General features: G+C 46.8%; 2 long non-coding RNA genes across 4 annotated transcripts in view; one reads left to right on the forward strand and one right to left on the reverse strand.

Moving 5' to 3' along the window:
• Positions 1 to 2030, reverse strand: part of 4933405E24Rik (RIKEN cDNA 4933405E24 gene) — a 35517-nt gene extending 33487 nt beyond the window's left edge. The window contains exon 1 of the long non-coding RNA NR_045506.1: positions 1572 to 2030. This is a non-coding gene — a long non-coding RNA (RIKEN cDNA 4933405E24 gene). The remainder of the gene's footprint in view (positions 1 to 1571) is intronic.
• The window catches only part of Gm12223, a 118670-nt gene that overhangs the window by 69391 nt on the left and 24293 nt on the right, over positions 1 to 24986 (forward strand). For 2 of the 3 annotated variants that reach the window (XR_003949548.1, XR_003949549.1), the window contains exon 4: positions 18964 to 19068. This is a non-coding gene — a long non-coding RNA (predicted gene 12223). Of the gene's footprint in view, positions 1 to 1989; positions 2238 to 2373; positions 2414 to 18963; positions 19069 to 24986 lie in introns of those variants that run through there. The other variant, XR_003949550.1, reaches the window with a different exon arrangement.

Genomic DNA, 24986 nt, shown 5'->3' on the forward strand with positions numbered 1-24986 from the left:
GTTATTAATCATAATGTAAATATCTGGTATACAAGATATCTGCTATGTGACCCCTGTGAAAGGACCACTCCACACACACACACACACACACACACACACACACACACACACACACAGGTTCAGAACAACCAGCAATCTAAAATAAAAATTTGCTTTTAATATTCTATACCTATTTTTCATATTTTTTAAAGATTTATTTTTATTTATTTCATGTATGTGAGTACACAGTAGCCGTCTTCAGACACACCAGAAGAGGATCCTATTACAGATCCTATTACAGATGGTTGTGAGCCACCATGTGGTCACTGGGATTTTAACTCAGGACCTCTGGAAGAGCAGTCAGTGCTCTTAACCACTGAGCCATCTCTCCAGCTCTATTTTTCATATCTTAATGCAAAGGTGGGGACCCTACTAGTCATACTTGAACAACAGTGTTGATAACTAGTATTGTCTTGCCCTAGTTGGCACCTTTTCTAAGGCTGCACTATTAACTACATCCCTGTAGCTTGCTGATATAATCCTGGAGCTCAAAGGGTACCCATCACAGTCTTAATTGTAAGGATGTATTTGGAATCCAGCCTTCGCACAGGCCTCTCATAGATACATCCAGGCATCTCCTGAGACAATGTGAGTCCTTGGGTAGTAAGTTTACATGGAAGGGGGTACCACACCCTGCTCCCCACACCCCACCACTTCACTGCCTCCTGCCGGGGAATCAGAGAGCCTGGCTATATATAGGCTTTTGCTGTGAACCTTCTCCACTCCTCAAAATGGAAAAGAAGAGGTTCTCTCCTCTGCCATGTATGCTCTGAATCTCTTCAGAGACTCCACCATGCTGCCTGTCTCTGATGCTGTGGCCTAAATACTCCTTGGACCTCCCCCCATGCTGTTGACCCTCTTTCTGTCTGTCCATGGCATCATTATCTCTTCTAATAGACTCCTTATTCCCCAGTAGCCCATCTCAGTTCCCTCGAATCACTCAACCCTACCTAAAACCCAACAGCGGTATGCAGTGTTTTCCGGATGAGTAGTCTCTGTTGCCAGTATCATTTTAAAAATCTATCCACTACTGTAGGAAATGACACTAGAAGATTTTCCATAGTCAAATTTCACTGAACTCTAGGTATACAACCAGTTGACCATAATCTCTTGATCTCTTCACTCAGCTTAGTGATACTTTATTCCTGTTGAGTTCTATCACAGTCAACCAGAACTGTACCCTGCCCCTAGACTGGCTTGCATATACATTCTCCGTGTACCCACAGAATCCCATCTCTCCCTATGAGATGTACTTACAATTTGGTATTATAATTACCTATCTTGGGGGCTTGGAGATGTAGCTCAGTTGGTAAGAGTGCTTGATTAGCATGCACAAAGCCCCAGGTTCAATCTCCCCAACCATATAAACTGGGTATGGTGACACACACCTCTGTAATCCCAGCACTTTAGAGATGGAGGCAGGAAGATCAGAAGTTCGAAGTTGTCTGAAGCTACATAGTGAGTTTGAGGCCAGCCTGAACTACTGGAGAGCCTATTAAACAACAACAACAACAACAAACCCTTATACTTACTTGTCTTCAGTGGAACATATGATTATAGAGGGACACGGTTATGTTTTCATTGGCTTCTCGGTGACTAGTTAGGGCTTAACTTAAAGGAGGCATGTGGAAATAGTCTCTTCTGTAAAAGGATGCTGACCACCCCCAGGATCTCAGCTCTTTTGAAGACCCTCATTTAGCTTTGTTGAGCCAGACAAGAGCCATTCCAGTGCTGATAATCCCCCTTGCTTCATTAACTTCACAGTCATCCCAACAGCCTGTGAGGAACTCTGGACTCTCCCTGATCCCCCATATCCTCGGATGAAAGTTCTCCATTAGTTCTAGCCAGGCATACCCAAATGTGGAGGCCTGAGAATACCTAGTTCCCCAAGCTGAGGCCTTGTGAATGTTCAATTGGATTTTTCTTCCCAGTAACCTGAAATATTTAGGAAATGCCTAAGCCATGCTCGTGAGAGTATGCATGGTCACCTGGCAACCCAGTTACCTGGAGGCTGGGTCTCTTTACCATAGAGTGCTGAGGGGCATAATGGGCATAGTTCTGTCATCATTATAGGAAGACTCCCATTTGATGCCAGGCCTCTATCACGCTAAAGATGATTTCACCGAGGCCAGCCATTGTACTTGCAAGATGAAGCCACCAAGGCCACCCAGTTGGATCATTCCTATGGAAGCAGGCAGGTACCTGGCATCCCAGCAGCCCCACTGTAGAGGCACTGCTGAGGGATACACTGCCTTGTGTGTCCAGGTAGGGAGCTGGTAGGTACTCAGTGCTAACATCATCCAGTCTTCCATCTCTGTTTTTTTTCCCTCATAGGCATCTACTGAGAAACTTCTGTACAGTGGAAGTCTGTACGGTGAGTTCTAAGGGTCCTAGAACAGCAGCAAACATAATCAAACAATCAGGTGCATGCCCAATTTCCCTCATAGTTCGCATGACACTGACTGAAGCTCACCAGGTTTGTGACACATATCAGCTTCCCTTGCGTGGCTAGGCTGCTCATCTGTCACAGCTGCTGGCACCTGCAGTCCAGACCTGAAGCCTGCAAGGTTTCTGGAGAGCTTTGAGATTCAAATGGCTGCCTCCACGTTAGCTCCTTACATGCAGAGGTGGCCTCTGACTTGCTTTATGTCTCTAGCCCATGTCCCACCTGGCTTCCCCTACCCAGGAAACATTTGGCAGTGGCTGACCAAACGCTAAGCACAGAGCTAACCTTGTTTCTTTGGAGCCTGTTAGAACCTTTAAGAGAAGTCAGGACAGAACTATAGGCACAGAAACAGGCCAGACACCTGCCTTCCTTTCTTCATGCATCCTGTGTTTAGAAGAGCCACAGCAGATGAGTTTGGTGCCACACGTCTTTAATCCCTGAACTTGGGAGGCAGAGGCAGGGCAGGTGTCTGTGAGTTCGAGGCCAGCCTGGTCTACATAGTGAGTTCCAGGACGAACAGGGACTATAGAGAGACCCTGTCTCACAAATAAAAGACAAGAACCATGGTAGAGGTGTGCTGAGACCATCCCTGTGGGAGTTCTTCTGGAGAAGTGGAGAAGGCTCTGCTCCGTGCCCATCAGTATGTGAGTCTGGCTGTGCCCACATGCGTGCTGTGCACGTACATGTTTGTACCCTTGTTGCCGCAGCAGTAGCCTACATGGACCTTGCATAACAGTCCTTATGCTGTGAGGGAGAGGGGCTCCCAATTTCCATGTCTCCTTTGAATCATTACAGTTTTTGGTGTGCAGCACTAATACATCACGGGCCCCCACCCCCTTTTAGCAGGCAGAGCGGTGACTGAAGCATTGGGCCTGTGGTTTCTGTAACAGGAAGTGATTTAGATGCCGAAAGCTAATTTTAGATGGGTTGATATGGGGTTTTCAAAGAATGTTTCAGCTGAAAACTCAGCCTTTTTTTTCTTCTTGCCTATAAAGGATGGGCAATTTCCCACTGTCCCTGTCACTGTCTGGCCGGTGAGCTCATGCCCAGCTGGGCTGGTCTCTCTGGTGGAAAGCGAAGCTGGTTTTCCCTGGATTCCGAGCTGCCTGAATCATTGTTTTGGGCCTTGGGCTCTAGGCAGAGTTCTATGAGTCAGCAAAAGCCCGGCACTGTGCCAGGCAGACACAGGACCTCTTGTCCCTTACTAAAGACTGACTAGAGGCTTCTTAGGGTCCTGTCAGGACAAGGCCATCAGCCTTACCCAGCCATAGCCAGAGATCAGATGAGGCTTCTGGACCATCTTGGGTAGCTGGCATTTAGATCAACCCATCCTCAGCTTTTAAGAGCCAACTTCTCCTCAGACCTGTGGGATGTCCATGCTGGAGATCCCAGCCCTGTTTGCAGGGGGAATGCTGGTTCTGAGCCTTTACTGGCTGGAGCTCTCAGAGCTAAGCACTTTCTGTCTACCACTGCCTGAAAGTAGGGGCCCCTTGCTCACTTCCACGCTGGTCCTCTATGAGTCAGCACAAGCCTGAGCTTCAAACCCAATTCAATCTGTTGCTTTATTCCTATGGCTTCCACCGCAACACTTGCAACAGAAGGCCATGCCCAATATCTGGGAAGTAGCTAAATCTCAGCATGCTGGGAGAGGTGGCCCAGGATCCACAGCTCATCCTAGCACTGAATGCAAACCAGGTACAAGATGTACCATACCCTGCTGCCAATGGGATGCTTGATATTCAGGGGGAAAGCACCATGCACATTGGGTCTAGCAGCCAGCCATCAACTGCAGCCTAGTGCCAAAAACCCGAGGTGGCTCAGTGGCTAAAGTGCTAAAGCCTGCGGACCTGAGTTCAATTCCCAGGACCCATGTGAAGATAAGCCAGGAGTGCTGACATATGCACTTCCCTTCTCCAGCACTGGGGGATGACAGCCTAGCCTAATAGGTGAGTTCCAGACAGGGAGACACAAACAAGGTGGACAGCGCCTTGGTGAGGAACACCCACACTCAACCTCAGTGGTTCTCAACCTGTGGGTCTTTGGCAAACCCCTAGTTCCAAAAGTATTTCTGTTACGATTGATTCATAACAGTCACAACATTACAGCTATGAAGTAGCAACTAAAATAATCTTATGGTTGGGGGTCACCACAGCATGAGGAACTATATTAAAGGGTCGCAGCTCTAGGAAGGCTGATAGCCACTGCTCCACCTGCTGACCCATGGCATACACACACATGCCATACACACACATGCACATCCACCAGTGAACACACACATACACACACAGAAAGAGAGAGTATGCCATCTTAGATGACAGGTATTTAGGCCAACATCGTCCTCAGCCATTTGTAAGTGTCTTGTGCGGATTAGATACCCCTGCAGACCTCAGAGACACTATGGACACATTTCCAGAGACAAATACCAGACAGCCTTTGTGACTTCCATAGCTAATCATTCCCCCAAGGAGGAACAAGCAGGAGAGGACTGATGACTGACTCCGAGTCAAGGGTGAGCTCACTGCAGGGAACATGACCTTGTTGTCAAAACAGCGCCAGTGTTTGCAGGTCGATGACACAGGAGTAGATGGTGTGAACTAAGCCCCCGCTTGGAGAGTTCCATAGAAGATGTCTTTGACCCATTTTTCTAGGGCTGTGGTGGCAGGAGGAATTTTTGGCCACATCATAAAGAGTTATGTGGCTACCTCTGGTCGAGTGGCTCAGGAAACTGTCATTTTCCATGATTGGGTTATTAGTCACAAAAGTGACCCCTGCCCCACCCCTTATCCCCCAGCCCCTATGTTGCAGAAGGCTCAAAGTGTGGAGGATGGCTCCGAGAGTCTGTAGCCTAGCCTCCTCAGCCACAGGCAGGCAGGAACCAGGGAGGCATCTGGCCTTCTCTGCCCTCATCTTTGGCTCCACACCCTGTTCCATTCTCTTCAGCACTTCACCCTCACCATCTCACGGACTGTGGGTGCAATGGCGTCTACTGAGTTTACCAAGGACAAATGTGTGTCGTCTAAGGACTTGGAAGCTAAAGGGACCAGCTTGTAGCCTGTCTTAGGGGATGCTCTGTTTGAGAGAGAAAACCTGAAAATTGAAGTATTGCCAGTAGACCTGGAATACCTGGAGACACTTTGAGCAAATCACCTGGGCTCAGAGCTCTTGCCTATCAGACAGACAGGGTTGTGATAGCCTGTGGTCAGACCTGGTTCCTCGGGGCACTTCACCTGTGTGTGACCCAGATCTCTGAGAATTCGTCTGGTCTATCCACCCTGCCCAGTGCCTAGAGGGTCTCAGCCCAGTTTTTGCGCTCCCTGGTGCTTCTGAGGGACATTTGATCCTATTCCTTCCTAATCCATACCTAGGTGTTTAGCCACCCAGCCCCAAACCCACAGGGACAGTCAAGTGACTTGCTCAAAGGACGGGAACATTTTTTCCTAGTTGCTATTGGTTGTTGATTTGAAAGTCAAACTTTTTTTTCTCCAAAGACCTAGGTCATTGCCTTGATTCTGGAGGGACTGAGGCAGGCCAAATATGCTATCTGCTTAGAAACAGAGAGGACCTTGACAGTGCCTGTGAAAGTAATGAAAGGTACCCACCTACCCTCCCCAACGTACCGCTCCATGCTGGTATCTGTCAGAGGAGTGGTCTGGGAAGCAAATTAGTCTCAGCGCACTGGCCTGCTCTGTAGGGAAAAGCTTTCTCAGCAGGGGAACTTGGGAGGATGGCTCAACCGTCTGCGGAGGCAGGAGCTGCACTCAGTGGGCAGGGTGCCCAGTGCCAGTTCAGAGGAAGGCTTGGCAGGTGAATAGTGGTAAGTGGAGTACAAACCACATTTACCATTATTCAGAGACTGAGAGGATACCCGAGAACCGCCACCTGCCCTGAGAAAAGCGAGTATCTGCCTTGGTGTGGAAGTTTCTGAGACAACACAGCTGGGCTAGCTCTTGACATGACTAAAACCTTTGGTAGGCATACTTTTCAGTTTCTCACACATCCACGCCTTAATTGACAGTGCTGACCACAGCCAATACCCTTCTCAGTAACATAAGACCATGGTAGAGTTGACTTGTTTATCGAACCTAGCAAAGGATACAGGAATAGCTGGAGATAGGACCACACCTGAATGATCCCTGGTTGTCATGGAAACAGAAGTCCCACAGGTCAACTGCTTTTCATTGTGCTTTCTGGGTTGGTGGTTCGGGGGCTGGACAAGCTACTTGGTAGGAATAGCCTCATCTATACAGTCTGACTTCACTTTCTGACCCTATTGTGCTGCTAGGACTCGTCAGTGCTCTGTTCAATAATTCTCCCATGTTAAATCCATTCATTCATTGCTTGAACATCTCTTCTTGCTAGGCACTGATTTGGGCACTTGAGAGTGATGAGAAGAGGATGCACACAAGTATTCTGCATATGTATGTGCTGGGCATGATGGTGCACACCTGTAACACCAGCACTGGGGAGGCAGAAGTAGGCCGATCTCTGAGATTGAGGCTGTTCTAATCTACACAGTGAGTTCTAGACCAGCCAGTGACTCACACCGAAGCCATGTCTCAAACAAAATAACAAAACAAAATAGAACAAAAAAAAAAACCCTTAAAAAAAAACTTTTAAGTTGTAGTTTTAAAAATTAAAAAAGAAAGAAGCACGGATCATGTTTGGCTAGAAAGATGGCTCAGCAGTTAAATGTGCATACTTCTCTTGCACAAGACCCAAGTTTAGTTCCCAGCATCCACATCAGGAGGCTCACAACTGCCTGTAATTCCAGCTCCTGGAGATCTGATGCCTTCTTCTGGTCTCTCTGGATATCTGCATTCATGTGCCCATATCCACACATACACATAATTGAAAGTAAAATAAAATTTTATAAAAATGTAAAAGTAAACCATAGAAGATACAAAGTTAAAGAAAGCCTTTAACAACCTGGGAGGAGGTAAATGTAGAGGAACACAGAACAGCGGTGTCCTTGTTAGGGTTGCTGTTGCTGTGGTGGAAACACCATGACCAAAAGCAACTTGAAGGAAAGGGTTTATTTGGTTTACACTTCTACATCGTAGAGCATCACTGAAGGAAGTCAGGACAACAACTCCAACAGGGTAGGGACCCGGAGGCAGGGACTGATGCAGGGGCCATGAAGGGGTATTACTTACTAGCTTGCTCCTCATGGCTTGCTCAGCCTGCTTTCTTATAGAACCCAGGATCACCAACCCAGTTATAGAACCACCCACCTGTGCTAGGCCCTCCCACCTCAATCACTAAGTTAGAAAATACTATACAGGCTCACCTACAACTCAGTCTAACAAAGGCATTTTCTCTATTGAAGTGTCCTCCTCTCCATGGCTATAGCTTGTGTTGAGTTGACAGATGGGCTGGGCATGTAAGTCAGGGGTAGGGTGCTTGCCTAAAGAAACAGGAACATGAGCGGGGGCTGGTGCCTGGTGCCTGGGAGTGATATCAGAAGAGGCTAAAATCCTGAGTACTATGGACATGAAAGATCTCTAAAGAAATAACATCTGAGCAAAGATTTGAAGGTAGTCAAGGAGTTAGAAAGAGGGAAGGGACTGTGCAAAGGCCCTGAGGTTGATGTGTTCTAAGAATAGCCCAGAGGCCAGTGTGGTTGGAAGAATGAGCAAATGGAATTGGGCTGTTGATGGGAGGATAAAGGGGAACTTGTAAGTCACCACAGGATCTGTGCCAAAGCCCAGAGAGTTCCGAAGGGGGTGGCACCATCTAACCAGCACTGTAATTGGAACACCCTGGTTGCTACCCTGACTTGTCTGATAGCAGGGTGCCAATGCAAGTGGGTATTAGCTATCAAGAATGGTGACTTGAACTACTGAGGGAGCCTCGGTGAGAAATGTTAGATCCTAGATATGCTTTGAGACGGGTGATGGATCTACAGAAGACAGAGCGAGCAGAGTCAAAGACTCCAGGAGCTGGGTCCTGGGAAGACAGGCTTGACTATGGTAAGACGAGGAAGCTAGAATGGGCAGGCTTGAGGGACTTCCAGGAGCTCAGCTCAGAACATATCAAAAAAGAGGGCTGGAGCTGTGGCTCAGTTGGCAGCATTCGTGCCCAGCACACATGAAGCCCCACATTTGATCCCTAGCACTGCATCTGGAGTACCTGCACTCAGGAGGATGGAGGCAGAAGGATGAGATAGTCAAAGCCATCCTTATCTACAGAGTGAGTTTGTAACCAGGCTAGACTTCACGAGGGAGAGAAACAGAGAAACAGAAACAGGGAGACAGAGAAACAGAGACAGAGAAAATGAGAATGTTACAGGGTGTAGCAAGATCCACTAGCAGGACAGGAGGAATACCCAGTGCTGGCCCCAGCACCGCTTCCCCTCATTCATCATGCATACATCTGGATGAAGTGTGAGCCACTGGGGGTTCCTAGAGGGTTTCTATAGCTAATCTAAAGCAGCCCCTACTGGGTAGTTTCCTTGCCTTCAGAGGGCTTTGCTGTTGACAACAGGGTCTTAAGATATGTCAGAAGTTTCTCAGCGATGCTTACACAGGATGGGTGGCTGAGAAGTCTCTGTCACTGGCACCCTAGGTCCAGGCAGTCCCCATCTGTGTCTTTGCCTTTTTCTTATCTGTCCCTAAGGTGTGAGAGAACAGGAGGTGTGACCTCCCCTTCATCCCCATGACAGCAGATTGGACGCTCAGGGACAGACACCTCACTCACATCCCCACGGCTCCTCTGATTGCCTTGTAACTGTTGACAGATCACCCGTGACACAAGAACTGGTCACTCCCAGTTTCTGGTGAGGAACAAAGACTCAGAGATGCATGTGCTGTGGTTTTAGCAAATTAGCACATGGCAGAAGACTTAGCAGCACTGTGCCTCTCATATGTCTCATAAATGTTAGTTATGGTGTTTTTAAATTTAAGTTTTATTTATGTATTGTGTGTGTGCATGTGTGCATGTGTGTTTGTGTGTGTGTGTGTGTGTGTGTGTGTGTGTGTGCTAGATTGTTTGTATGGAGCGCAGAGGATGCTTTGAAAGAGTTCTCTTCTTCTCTCAGTCTTGGCAACAAACACATTTGCCTGCTGAGCCATCTCTTCGGCTCAGTCATTGTTAACAGCATCTCCGTAGTTCAAGAAAATGTCTTCTGTGAGTTAGAAAGGGAAGCCATTTCTCTAGAAGTTTCTCTTATCCAAAGCTGACACAACACCAGATGACAACTTTCTCTATGTTCTTTGGATCATTTGACTCTGGGCAATGCTGCTGGCATGTGGCACACTACAATTGCTAAATGCCCAAGACGAAAGAGGTTGCATTTCTATAAGGGGATGGATCCATACTTGATTCTGTCAGCAGAGGACCTGACCAGCTGGAACTGCCATCTGTACATATGGGATGTTTAATGTTTTCTTGTTTGAAGTGATTAACAATAAACTTGCATCATTATTAAAACAATTTGTTGGTACCTCTCCACTACCCCCATTTTGGCATTTGTGTGTATATAGGCCAGAGGTCAATGCCAGGGGTATTGCTTGACTGTTCTCCACCTTATTTATGAGGAGGTGGGATCTCTTGCTGACTCTGGAGCTCAAAGGCTGGTAAACTCCAAGAATATTCCTATCTCTGCCTCATCAGGGTTGGGATGACAGGTGTATCCTGCCATGCTTGGCTTTTGTGGCTAATTTTTATGATGGCTTAGAGATATTCCAGTGGGATTGGGTGTTACTTGGGTGATGAACTGTGTTCAGTGGCTACAGTTGCTTTGTCTGAGAGCCAGCTAACCCGGTTATAATTCAGGTGGGACAGGATAGATGGGACGCATGAGTCAGAGTCATTCAGAAAGACAGGTCCCTTCAGAAGGGCTTGGGCCTCTATTTGGTGCTCAGTTTAGCTCACTCAATTCCTGAGACTCACATTGTCATTCTCATCTCTGATTGGTGGTGTGAGGGTACCAGGTAAATCGGGACACCTTTGAGAGTTCTGGGGTGACATGATTGTTGAATCCAAGTGCTCTGCTTGAGGCCCCTTCCGTAGAGCTAGCACACCCGAGGCCAGAGCTCTTCTGGACTGGTTACATCCTGGAGATTTCATGGACACCAAGCACCACAGCTGGTGAGTCCCAAATAGGCAGGCGTTCTTGGCCTGTAAAGGAGGCCATGAGGCCGGCCAACTTTCCAAAGGGTCTCCCAAGAAAGGCATCCCCTCATGTTGGTCTTCAAACTGGAATGCCGGTTTCTTGGATGCTAGGGTCTTGTCCTGTGTGAACCTTGTTCACTGCGTTCATTCAGAATAGTATTGCCCTCGAAAATGTTACCCAGTGTCTCATACGCTCTGACTCTCCCCATTCCATTGTGGGGTGTCATACCTACTAGAGAGGATGTGAATACCTAGTCACGGGCATCACGTCACCTAGCACACTCAGTGTGCTGATGAGAGTGATGTGAATGATCACTTTTGCTCTAGCACTAAGTGCTCCCACAGTGCAAAGCTCTCTTCCCTGATGCTCTGTTACATTGTAACTGTCCTCCCTCCCTCCCACTGCTGCCGGTCTCAGGTTGGCATCCCCCACCCTCTTGTTTTGGCATCCCAAGGCCTTGGATGCTCAGGGAAGAGGAATGCTCTTGCAGTGGTGAGCAGCAGGATTCTGTAGGATGTTGACACTTCTCCAGGGAGTCTTCCCGTAAGCCTGCGTGGATCAATAACCTTGTGAAACACCCCTCCTGGCTCCCAACCTAGAGCTGGGAGTTCAAATGCTGTTTCAGACCAATAAATAGGGTGCCAGCTTGGGCATCCAAGGAGCAACATCCTGCAGCTTCAGTAGGTGTCACCCTCAGGTGTTAGCCCAGATCAGAGGCAGGTCACGTGCTAAGTGTCAGGCAGTGGGCAGCAGAGATGGTGTTGACCTCTCTGCATTCTCAAAGTTCATGGTAAGAGAGATCCAGGCAGAAATATCCAGGTTGGATCTCAAGACCAGCTCCATGCTGGGGATGTAGCTCAGTTTGTAGAATGCGTACCTAACATGCGTTGGGTTTGATCCTTAGCACTGCATAAAACCAAAAGTGGTGATGAATTCCCATAATTCAGGACTCAGAAGGTTGAGGCAGGAGGATCAGAAATCCCAGACTCATCTGAGCTATATGCGACCCTGTTTCAAAAGTTCAAATCCAACTAAGCAATCCCTAAAAGTGAAACAGTCCAGCTAGGCCAGGCCTCTGACCCCCACTTACCATCTGCCCCCATTTCCTTCTATTCAGGGACATTTGACAGTAGCCCCCAGAACATAGGCCAGCCAAGGAACAGAGGTTAGGCAAGGAGATTTCATATTCAAGGAACTTGATCCCTGAGCCCACCTCCCTCTTAGGTCCAGCCTCTGCCCACTTCCCTTCCTCCCACTCTGACCACTTCTCCCCCTTTATTCCCCTCTATTCCAGACTATCACCTGACAGGGCACAGAGTTCTGGACAATGGACAGCCAGAGTGTTCCTTCAAACCAGCAGGGATATCAGGCCTCAGCCAGATGTTACCCCCTCCAGAAAGTTTCCAGGGACCCCACCTAATCTCTACACCTCCCCCTTTATCATCTCCATCCCTTTTGTTTGATGCTAAGAATTTATCACCTCACCATGTTCCTGTCTTTCTCCTTTGCTTTCATGTAAGCTCCAAGAAGGAGAAGAGAGCAGAGACTTTGTCTTGTTTGCTACATTGCCCCAGAGCCCAGGACGATGCCGTAAACATAGCAGGTGGTCAGTGTTTAACAAGTAGATATGTGGTTGGGTCCATTCTTCAGAAGATCCATGGGACCAGCTGCTGGGCTGCCAAGCTGTCCCCGGGTGACCTGGATGCTGCTGTGTGGAGAGCACTGTACCCTATGGCTCCAGAAGATAGGAGGCAAAGGCCTCTTGGTCTGGTAGCAGCTAACCAGTAGGTGTGTGACTTTTTCAAAGCAACAGGAAGGCGGACTCTGGAGATAGGATGAATGGGAAGAAGGCAGAGGCTGGAGAATGGAGAATGGAGGCTAGCAGGCATTGTGCTGCTTCTCCCTGGGGATGCCCAGACCTCAGAGGTTGGCCAGCAGCCCCACATGCTTCCTGTGGAGAGCTAGGAGAGGAGATCCCCTCTAGAGGCCCTTAAGCTGGGGCAGCCCCACACTTACTCTTGTCCTCTCAAGTGGTCAAGAACCAACCTTCTCTTCCCTTGGGTGCCCATGCATGGACCCTTAGGGGTTACCTGGGGTCGTGGCAGTATCAGATCCATGTATTTCTACCTCTGGCTCCCCCACCCCTTTTTAGTCTTCCCATTGGTAAAATGAGCTCTCCCACACTGGCAAGTATGAGAGGGCTCCCATCTCCAGGATGAGTGAAGGCCTAGAGGGCTGGGATCCAAGGTTGAAGAGTCAGCCCCAGGGTGGAGGAGGGTGACAGGAAGAGCTGAAGTTGCACAACAGGTGGCCCCCAACGTCTAGCTGGCAGCAGTACAGTGTGCCAGGGCTCATCATGCTTTTCAGTATCTTGTCCTACTGGTCTGTGCTGAGTGGCAGGAGTGGGTCAGACAGCACCCGATACACTTCGGAGGCCTCAGGTCAGGTCTCATTCCCGCCACTCTGGGTGTGTTATCCCGACCAGGTCATACATCTCTGCTCACAGCTTCGATTACATCATCTGTGAGATGGGGTCATGCCCCTCTTCTTCCCTCCCTCTTTCTTTCATTCACATGACTGTGGTGAGTCTTAAAGAAATAACGGAAGTCATTCCAGTGACTCCTGGGCTTCAGCTCCCCACTTCTATCAGGGTCATCGTGTAGCACAGTGAGGATGTCTGGGGATATAAGCTAGAAAACCACTATCCTGACTCAGTGACTTGCCCCACCCTGGCCTCTGGCCCAAATTCTGGAGGCTTTAGTCAGGAAGTAGGGGTCTGTTTGCCCAGGGCTGGGGTTTCCCTGTAGGAAACAGCACAGCCTGATAGAAAAGTCTTAGAAACAAATAGATGTAGCTTTGCCTGGGAACTAGGAGCTGCCAGAATGGACGGGTGGACCTGTCAGACTTGTCCCTTCGGGGAAACCCAGGCATGAGCTGTCATCTGGACCTGTTCCTATCCACCCTGCTCTAGTGAGGCCCTGGGTGGAGCTCAGCACAGGACAGCGATATGACCTATAGGCCTGAGGTTGCGCTTCTTGGAATTCTGTCTATATCCAGCCAATCCAAAGGCCCCCAAGTCAAGCATGAAGTATCAAGGCTTATACCCACATCATCTCCCCATGTCCCCCACCTGTCTGAAGACTCCCCTGCCAGCAGATGCCACGCCACCTCACCTTCACACTGAACCCTTCCCTCCAGGATCAGGGTGTTTCCATGGAGACCTTACCTTGTCTAGGATGCCCCAACTGGTTCTCATTGTCCTCTATGACCAACTCTTACTGGCTTCTTCTGCAGCTTCCCCCTTCTCTGTTCAACTTCTAGGTTAGCAAATTTCTTTGGCTAGGGTTGGTTTCTTCTGTTTCCCTGTTCTGGAGGGCTCAGGTTGATGGTCTAAAAACCACAGTATGACTTTCACCCTCCAATCAGTGTCCCCGATCTTTCTTAACCTGCCACCTCATGAGCAGCATCTCAGACAAGTGGTATCTCAAGACATGTCTCTGCTTGGCCACGAACTGTTGGTCTAGAATTCTCTGATCTGACTTCAACCTATTTCTGTCAAGCTCTTGCTAGAACATTTAGAATGAATAAAATGAATACGTGAGTGAATGAATGAATGAATGAATGACTCCTTGCAAGGCATTCCACCAGGGGTATACCCACTATCTCCAAGAAGATGACTCTCCCTCCCTGTATAGACCTTCCTGATGGTACCTGCTCAAGACAACTGTACTCAGGCACAGTACCCCCAACCGCTACAGCTGAGATGGGGTGGAGCGCTCACTGTTAATAGGAATGAATGACTGTGAGGTGACGTCTATGGCACTTGATGGCTGAGACACTGTGGACATCCAGTATTAAGAGGTGAAAGGGATCACGCTGAAGCCACTTCTCTTTAGCAGCTGCATGCCTTTCCTTTGTCCCAAAGGAAAGAAACTTACAGCATTGGAATCTCTCTCTCTCTCTTTCTCTCTCTCTCTCTCTCTCTCTCTCATTGGTTTGAGGTTGTTTTTGTTTAACTGATACACAAAACTTAAAAGTTGACATGTCAGTGGGGTTACCACACAGTGTTTAATACACATTCTCATTATGTAAATCGGGTGAAATATATTCATCTTCTCAGACATGTATCCCTTCCCATAGCTGTAAGCTTTCAAAATCCATTCTAGCGTTTTCAGATAAGTGCCCCCACAGGTGTCTTCTGTAGTTGCTCTACAGCACGGTAGTGCTCCTGTCAGAGTGTAATTTATTCCCATTGGCTCACCCTTCTTCCTCCATGTCAGCCTCTGGAAACCCAGTGGCATTCCCAGCATCTATGAGCTCCACATTTGTAGATTCCACATATGGATGAAGCCCAGTAGTGCTGGTCTTTCTGTGGCTTGTGCATTTCATTGGCCATAGTGATGTCTAATTCTATTCATGCTATAAATGGCAGAATTTCTTCTTTTTGATGGCTGAGTAGTATCCCGCTGTATATGTGAATATTTCCTCTATTCTGTCAAGTTGATAGGCACTTGGGGTGTTTCCTTAAAGCAGTGGAATCTCATTGTAGAGGTTGAAATCAGGCTTCTGACTCACTTGCCTAGGGGCCAGGTTTGTTCATGGCATTTTGAGATAGCCCTGGGAATGCCCCCACAGGATTGGGGCATCCCAGGCCTTCCTTAATGAGTGAAGAATTTCAATAAACTATTGGGAGATCTTCTAAAGATAGCACTGCTGTCAAGCCTCTTTAGGGTTGGCTTGTGCTTAGAAAGTTACTTAATACAGTCCACATCCACTGATCTTTTGGAAAGCTCTAAGGGGCCATCCTAAGGACAGCTCCCACGGGCTCAGCTGGGACCATGGCAGAAACAGCATGGCCACTCAGTTCCTCCCTAATCCTGCTTCAGGCCTTCCTTTTCCACAGGACCCAACCACAAGAGCTCTTCATGGTAAAGGTCCTGTATGACTCAGTCCACTTCCGACAGCACCTAATCTATACACCATCTAGTTCCACGAATGATTGGGAGGGGAGGTGGGTGCAGGAACGTTGGGGTCTTGATCTGGATTCACCCCTTATCTGGCTATCAGTGAGGACCCATCACAAAAGGCAGGTGAAACAACCTCTGATGTAATTGTTAAAACTTTCACCCAAAAAGGATGTGCCTAGGCCCACAGAGACTTGATGTGCCAGGGTGTGGGGATACCCAGGGGGTCCCCACACACTCAGAGGAGAAGGGGAGGGAAATGGGGGGGGTGGATTATGGGAGGGGATGACCAGGAGGGAGGCAATGAGCAGGATATAAAGTGAATAAATTAAATTGAAAGAAAAAAAAATTTTTAACCGGGTTAGAAGATGAGGCATTAGCTCACGCATGGCCGAATGTGTTGGAGAAATACAGGGAATTCCCTACTCTGAGGATAATGGTATTGGCAGTTTAACTGAGTCTCAGAAAAAGATAATGAAGGGGTTTGAGAAATCAATTGCCAATGAAAATCTAAGTGTGAGAGACCTTGTTAGTGCCAGGAAACAGCTCTTGGCCCTTACAAGAGAGGAGAAGAAAAAGGCTGAGAGTCAAGTCCAAGACTTGTCAATAGCAAAGTCTCTGTTGGGGACGTGGTGTGTGTGCATACCCTATGGCTTCCAATGTTGGCAGCTTAGTCTTTGAAGGTGGTGGACCTGCTAAGAGGTAACTAGGTCATGGGTGGTAGTGCTGCCCTTGGAAAGGCTAGCTACTGGTCTTGTGGAATGAGTCATTTGTTCTCACAAGTTTAAGCTGTATAAAACATTGAGCCTGATCCATGAGTCTCTCCTTCTCTCTGAGTTCCTATCTTGTCACATGTTCTCTGCTTGTTGCACACACTCCAGCCGAGTCCATCCATCCATCGTGATGTAATGCAGCTGGGGGTCCTTGCCAATACTAGTATCATACTTGTTGGCCTTGAAGCCCCAAAGTTCCAAGATACAATTTTTTTTTCTTTGCAAAATATCCATCTTCAGATATTTTGAAATAGCAGCAGAAATAGGTGTTCTCCAGTGGCTAAACTCCCAACTATACACTCCTATGCTGAGGGTGGCCACTGGGAAAAGATAAGGCCTTTACATAGGATCTAGGGACCCCTGCTGTTTCTGAACACTTTGAATCCTCAGGCCCCTCTGAACCCCAGAGCTTCAGCAGTAACCTATTTAACTCTCTTGAAAGGGGAATTCCCTCTTACTTTAAAAGATAATGCAGAGCCTCTGGGTTCTGATCTCACTTCACCACTTGAACATGAGGCTAATAACTACAGTCACCATAACTTGGTTGGACATGCCAGATTGATGGTCTAATTTGCTGTGATAAATATCATGACCAAAAGCAACTTGGGGAGGAAAGGAATATTATCTTACAGGTTACAGTCCATCACTGAGGCGAGGCAAGGATTTAAGGTCAGTAGCTGGAGGCAGGGGCCACAGAGGAACGATGCTTACTGGCTTATTCAGTCGTTGAGACTGGTTGCCTTAGCAATCAATCCCAATCCAGTACGGAAGACCTGGGGGCTTTTTGGAGAGCCATTGGTCCCTAGTCAATGAAGGAAGCCTGGAAACCCCTATTTTAATGTCATTAAAGGAATGAACAGCAACAACCAATCACATCAATTTGGTGGCAAGACAGAAAGCTGAGCCCTTGAGCTAAAGGCAAGTGACCGCTGGTCAGCCATGTCCCTTTTGATCTGAGCTGCTACCAGATCATCTACATTTGGAGTGGCTCTTCCCACATAAGTGAAGGCATCCAGAAAAATTCCTGAAGTAAGGATCCCAGCTCAGCTGATTCAGAAACATTGGCATTGAAACCAAATATCACAATTGACAACTGGACAAAAGGACCATGCATGGAGGGAGATGCATGCATCCTAGCTATCAAGTACCAGCAAGAATTGAGAGAGAATGCAGTAGACTGGATTCTAGACCAATGGATACATACAAATTTGAATGAAAACACTTATTGTTACAGGAGGACTCTCCAAGGATACAGGGCTTAAAACTAAAGTGAGGGAGAAGGAGAAGGCACAAGTTTGGATCCAGTGGTTCCTGGAAGCATGGGGGAAAGGTGGCATACGTTATGCCACATAGAAATGCCAGAGTTGCTGTAGTTTATTGCATGGATTGAGTGTGCAAGTGGGGATATACTAAGCAAGACTGAGAAAAATTCTGATGGCCCAGAGGAATCCAGAACAGGAAGGAATGTTCTGGAAAGAAAGACATCAATATCACTATGAAGTAATGGCCTCTGCAGGCCAATATCTACAATAGAAGAGGTATTCAGAGAACTGATGTCACCTGTTAGTGATAAGGTGACAGGATTCTGAAATAACTGCTGAGGATGGTGCCCAGATCCACAGATCAGGTGTCCACGTTACAGATAGCAAAGTTAGGATGATAGCTATAAGGATTTGACCCGCAGCAAGTTACAAAGATGCTCCATGGAACACAGCATCCTGAGCAACAAAAAAGATAGAGACTAACAAGTAATGGCTAGTTCTTTTCTTTAATTAGATGTATTTATCTTTATTTTATGTGAGTGAATGTTTTGCCTGTAGGTATACATGGTGTACCATGTACATGCCTAGTGCTCATAAAAGTCAAAAGAAGGCACTGAGTCCCTGGAACCAGTTATGAGCTATGGGTGATTGTGAGTCACCATATAGATACTGAGAATTGAACCCAGGTCTTCAAACCCACCAAGCATCTGTCCAGCTCCCAAACTACTTATTCTCTGCAATCAGAAGAATCCATCATGGATGATGTGATGGTTATTTTTATTGTCCAATTTAATACAACCAAGAATCACCTGGGAGGAGAGTCCCAATAAGGATCGCTTAGCTAAGGTTTGACCTGTCCACATTTCTCCTCACTTTGTTGACTGAGATGAGAAGAACTCACCTGAATGTGGACAGCAGCATTCCTTGGGATTTAGGTACTGAACTAAGAGTAGAGAAAGTGAGCTGAGTGCTAGCTATCTGTCCCCATTTTGCACTTGACCACAGATGTGATCAGCTTCCTCAAGCTCCCTGCTATAATGGACCGTAATCTGGAATTGAAAGCTAAAGCCCTTCCTCTCCTGAGTTGCTTTTTGTTGTGTGATGGTTTGAGTGAGAATACACCAACCCCATAGGCTCATAAATTTGAATTCTTGGACCCTAATTGTTGGGACTGCTTGGGAAGGATTAGAAGGCATGGCCTTATTGGAGGATGGTCTTTGAGGTTTCAAAAGCTTCTGCCATTACCAGTTCTCTCTTTCTCTCTCTTTCTCTCTCTTTCTCTCTCTCTCTCTCTCTCTCTCTCTCTCTCTCTCTCTCTCTCTTTCTCTCTCTCTCTCTCTCTCTCTCTCTCTCTCCCCCCCCCCAGGGCTTGTGAATAGAGATGTAAGCTCTTGACTACTGCTCCAGTGCCATGCTTGTCTGCTGCCATGATCCCTGCTATGATGGTCATGGACTGTAACCCTCTGAAATGGTAAGTCCCCAATAAACCCTTTCTTCTATAAGTTGCCTTTGTCATAGTATCTTACCACAGCAATAGAAAAGTAACCAACACTGTAAGTGGGTTTTTTTTTAACCACAGCAACAGAAATAAAACTAGGGTAGATAATCAATCCAGATATCCTAGTAAAATGTCCCCTGCCAAGTGCCCAGTCTGAACAGGTCTAAAGACTTCAAATCTCTTGATTAAAGAAGCAATGAGGTATCCCAAAATGAGGGAGCCAGCCTACACAACCACAGCAAGCAGGCACAAAAATGTGCAAAGGGCACATGTGTCCATTCACATAACTATGTATATGTGTGTGTGTGTGTGTGTGTGTGTGTGTGTGTGTGTGTGTGTGTGTGTGAGAGAGAGAGAGAGAGAGAGAGAGAGAGAGAGAGAGAGAATGAATGAATGAATGAATGAATATGAACATTTGGGGAACATGGAGCTTGTTCGAGTTGTGGGTGTACATGTGTGCTAAGAAGTGGATTCCTGGCTGAAGTTATACTCAGCACCACATACCAATCTGCCAGTCTTCCTTCCCGTAATATAATAGGGTAAACACATTACATAATTAATACAACCCCTACATTTGGGGTGTGGCCTGTACAGTAAGAACTAAGAGGAAGCCTCCAAAACTCCACCTCAGTGATGTGGCTAAGGGTCTAAAGGGGAGTCCATGGCACTTCACTTAATTTCCCATCAAGATCCAGATTAGCCTTGGACCACAACAGTGAACAGTGCCTGCTCATCAAAGTATAGTCATGGTTGTATCCAGTGTGCTTCCTAGATATTGTGTCTTTACCACAGTGAAGGAAATGGCCTTAAGCAATGGGACAATAGCTACTTTTTTCTATCCATTCCATTTATGATTTGTAGTCACTTGAGACATAGAAGTTTATATTTCTAAGGCAAGGTTGACTCTCTTGCCCTTCATTACAAGGTTTTAAGAGGCCTAAACTTTCTGGAACCTCCTTCAGAATATCCTCCTGGACTAACCTACCAATAACATTAGATCAGTCAGATCAAATCCAGGGTCATGCAAGGCATAGGCACTCCAGGAGATGAGCCCTGTGGGCATCAGGACCAACAACACTAATGAGCAGCTTCGGGTTCATGGTCATGGATCCTGGAGCGTGCCAGGAAATCTCTTAGGAAGTATGTGGCAAGTTATGACATCGTGTACTGCCCTTCCTGAAGCAAGAACATCTGTGGCATGCCTTCTGGGGTTGCAGATGTAACCTACTACAGTCCTGGGGTTATTATTCTGACCCATATACCTGGCAATTACATAAAACCCTGCCACCTTTGGGTGTGTACTTAGGTAGAGAAGGTCTATAGTGTTTTTTCAGGCCATGACTCAAATAAGCTTGATTGGCATAAGACATAACTTGTACAAGTCCTTCTGATCCCAAACTTCTCTGTCTTTTTACCTTCTGATCCCCTGGTCCTCTCACCTAGGACCTGTCTGTCACTGAAGAATGACCTACTGGTACAGGTCTCAAACCCACATCTGAAATGTGTGTTTATTTTTGTAAAACTGGCTCATTGACCCTTTCAGATTATAGGAGGATAAAGCCACATAGGCCACAAAGATAACTAATTCTATGCTGAAAAGCATCCACAGCTATTTTGGAAAACAGTTCCTGTCAGACTTCTGAGCTATGATAAATCTAGAAGGCCTGATCAAGTATCCATGCAAGAACTACTTATGGTGGGTTCCTCTCAGACCCAATGAGTCCAGCAACAGTTGATCATAAGCTAGAAATAATATGTTTTGTATTCAACATCAACAAGATTGGAGATAGTTATGAGTCACACAAGCTCCATGTTATCCAGCCCATGACACCCAAACTTTCCTCCTGGTTCACACCTGTGGGTTCATGAGTGATCCTTTAGTTCCGACTAATGAGAGCCATGTACACATTCACACATACATGTAGATCTTGAAGAGATCAATAAGATATTTGGTTGTTAGTTGACTGTCTTTATCCTCCCATAACCTGGAAGAGTCGACGAGTCATTTTTACAAGAAAAAACACACATTCCACACATAGGTTTGAGACCTGTACCAACAGGTTTTTCTTCAGTGACATGACCTGGGAGAGAGGACCAGTGGATCAGGAGACAGATACATTTGAGATCAGGAGGTCCTGTACAAGCTTTGTCTCATGCCAATCAAACTTATTAGGAAATACAACATCTTATACACTATTTCCAGAGGAGAAATGGGACAGAGTCAGCAGAAACTATCATACAATGGGACTAAGCTGCACAATGTTGCACAAGGGGAACACAGGGCATCTCAAAAAGATTACACATGAAGCACAGAGCAGCTTTGGAACCAATAACCACAGCCCCACGTTGTGGGGAGAGTTGGGCTCTTCACAAGGCCCCGACTCCAGGCTATTTCTAACCCTGTCCAAGCACATTCCTGGCTTTATAGAAAGAATACAGTTTCTCTTTTCATTTGTCAAAGCATCAGAGGAAACGTCCCAAGGCCCTGGCCCTAGGCTATCACTGCTCTGCTAAGCATGTCCCTTCTCCATACATCAGAGCCTCAGTGGATCAGTCCATCCCTCAACAGCTTTGCCTTCCTCTGCAGGGATTCAGCTAATACCACTGTCTGGAGGCTTTCAAAGTTTTTGATCTACATAATGCATCAGTAGAGAAGTCGAGAGTCCAAAACCATGCAATCTGCTGCTTATCTCAGACTTCACAAATGCTGTCAGTCTGATAGCACATAGGGCAACTACCAATGGAAGGCATCATTGAAAAATAACAACATGGAAGCACCATTGTACAGGATCATAGGCTCCTCGAGGACACAATTCTTACAATAAAGCAAACACTATCATAGGATGCTGTAACTCAGTGGTTATAAACAAACACCTTAAGATAGAAGCAGGAAGAGCCCCCAATGGGATCATCCCTGGCGAACCATTTGGAATATTTTGGCCTCCTATCACTGCTCAGTGGTCTTGGTTCCCTTGCTTTTTGTAAAACATGGGTGCTTAGGATTTGAGCTCAGATTCTTACATAAATATGACAGTTTACCAATTGAGCTGTTCTCCCAGGCTCCTCAGAGATTTCTATTTAGCAGCTTCACCCTGAGCTGAGGGCGGACCTGGAGTCAGACAACTCACAGATGTTGTCAGGTGAGCTTCCGGGATGAGGACAGGCATTAAGATTGATGGGGAGATGAAATAGAGAGTAGAAGAGGGAAAGGCTGAGTGATATCCATGGTAGTTGTGTGGTCAGCTCTAAGTTATCACCAACTTTCCCCTTTCCAGTCCCCCCCGCCCCCAGCAAAAGCAGGCCAAAGACATCACAGATGTGCCTGGCTAAGTAAGTACTTGAGAGTGAGATCCCATTGCTAAATTTCTTCTAGGGTATTTTGAAGCCACTGGTAGCTCGAAACCTGTTGACAGTGAGAGTGCTTACATCATTACTGGTGACAGTGTTGCAGGATTAGCCCTGAGACTCAGACTTATGGGGAAGGGTTTCATAAAGAGGTGGGCCTAAGAGAGTCCAGGACTTGGGAACAGATGGACCTCATTAGGAATGAGACATAGAATAGATGGACGGGGTGGGTGCTGGAACAGGAGGATCAAGTGAGGAAGGGAAAGGGAGACAGGGATGAGGAGTACAGGGAGAGACAGCTGAAAAACTAAGTACCAACTGAGGGGTAGTATAGAACCCTAATACAGTAGAAGCTTCCTAAAATATATACATATATGAAGGCAATCTAAATGAAATCTCCAAATAATAGGGAGACAGTCCCAACTGTCTATCTCTTGCCACCAAATGAAGCTTTTAGTACTGAGATTGAATTACATCTAATTGAGTTGTTGGCCAAAAGGGTCCCACAGTAATCCCCAAACAACCCAGGCTGTTGCTAAGACTATAGATTGCTCACCACAAATTGAGACAAGCCCCACCTCCCATGCTGAAGACAACAGCTACACAACTCATTGAACGTGGAGAAGTTGAGCTGGGGCCTACATAGAGCCTTCATTCCTACATTTCAGTGTCTTTGGTACAGAAAGATACTCTGCATGCTATCAAAAGAGAAATGCAAAAACTATGCCAGCGACAAACCCTTGAATCCACAGTGGTGTCAAGCTATGCTGGTGTAATGGAGGCACGGCTTATGGGAGGAACCAACCAATATCTGATCTGACTGAAAGCCCACTCCACAAGATGGAACCTGTACCCAGCACTGCTTAGGCAACCAAAAACCAAAGACTAGATAGCCCAGAGGCTTAGGGTAAAACCAAATAACACTGTTTAAAAAAAGAAAGAGGAGGAGGAGGAGGAAGAGGAGAAGGAGGAAAAGAAGAAGAAGAAGAAGAAGAAGAAGAAGAAGAAGAAGAAGAAGAAGAAGAAGAAGAAGAAGAAGAAGAAGAAGAAGAAGAAGAAGAAGAAGAAGAAGAAGAAATAATAGTACTGGGAACAAATACAGAGCCCCTCATTATGTAGAGAGAGAGGGCTTGGAACACTCGACCCTAAACAGGATGTGTTCATCCAACCCCTCCCCTCAGGGCTTAGGGAACCCAGAGGAAGAGAAGGCAGAAAGGGTATGAGAACAGAAGGGGTGGGAGACATCAAGAAAACAAAGTCCCTAAATCAACATGATCAGAGCTCGTGTAAACACATACAGACAGAGGCACCATGCACAGGGCCTGCGTGGGTCTACACAAGGTCCACACAAGGTCCTCTGCATTCTATTATGTCTTCCAGTTTAGTATTTCCAGGGGGTTCTTGAGTGTGTGAACAAATGGATCTCTGATTCTTGTGTCTTCTCTTGGGCTCTTTTCCTTCTGTTTGTTTTGTTCAGCTTGATATGTTAAGGTTTTTGTGTGTGTGTGTGTTGTTTTTAATCTTATTTTTAATATTATCCCTTAAAAGGACAAGGAAGGAAGGAAGGAGAGAGGGGAGGGGAGGGGAGGGAGTAGGGGTAGGGGTAGGGAGGGGAGGGGAGGGGAGGGGGGACGGGGACGGAGAAGAGAAGAGAAGAGAAGAGAAGAGAAGAGAAGAGAAGAGAAGAGAAGAGAAGAGAAGAGAAGAGAAGAGAAGAGAAGAGAAGAGAGAAAAGGGCATGAGGGGGAGAGAGGGAAGGAGTGGCCCTAACAGCTTGTGGGGTAGACTGTGGCAGGTGCTGGGATGTCTTACCCAGAATGCCCTTCAGGAGTCACGAGCTTGCCAGTGTTTACAAGGTCTATTGGAAGATGGCAGTTTTTGGCAGCCATTCCTCCTTGAGAATTTCCTGAGCTGAAGAAAATGGCCATATATGAGGTCACGCTTCCTCAGGCAACTTACATCCAGTTACATATCAACATGAAGACACACAGGCTCGACGTCCTCACACTGCCCCAGGGAAACAGACAGACTATGCTCCATCTGGAGTCCTCCTTTGGGTCAGCTGAGATACTCATCATGACTTCCTTGCAGATGGGGCTCTCTCTCATCCAGTACAGCCACATCCCTTCCTTCCCACAAACACCAGTGTTCATCTTAGAGTCTGGTCTGCAGAGAACCCAGCCTGAGGCAGGCAGCTGGATCCTGAATTTAACATAACAGTCTCTTCAAAGCAGAGAAGTCTCACCCCTTACCAGAGGGGTGTGTGTGTGTGTGTGTGTGTGTGTGTGTGTGTGTGTGTAGTGTGTGTATTAGTGTGTATTAGTGTGTATGTGCTGCATGACTGTGTGCATGAATATGTGTCCATGCATGCATGCATGTATGTGCATAAATGTGTGTACACACATGTATGTATGTATACTTGTTGGGAGCATTACAAACCTGGATAGAGGGGCCTCCAAGAGTTTCTTAGTGTATCTGATCACTGTATCCAAAGGGGAACCTTTAAGCCTTCTGTATTCAGAGACAGAAGAACTGTTATGTATTTA

Source organism: Mus musculus, chromosome 11 (assembly GCF_000001635.26).
Source record: "Mus musculus strain C57BL/6J chromosome 11, GRCm38.p6 C57BL/6J".
NCBI classification, from domain to species: domain Eukaryota; kingdom Metazoa; phylum Chordata; class Mammalia; order Rodentia; family Muridae; genus Mus; species Mus musculus.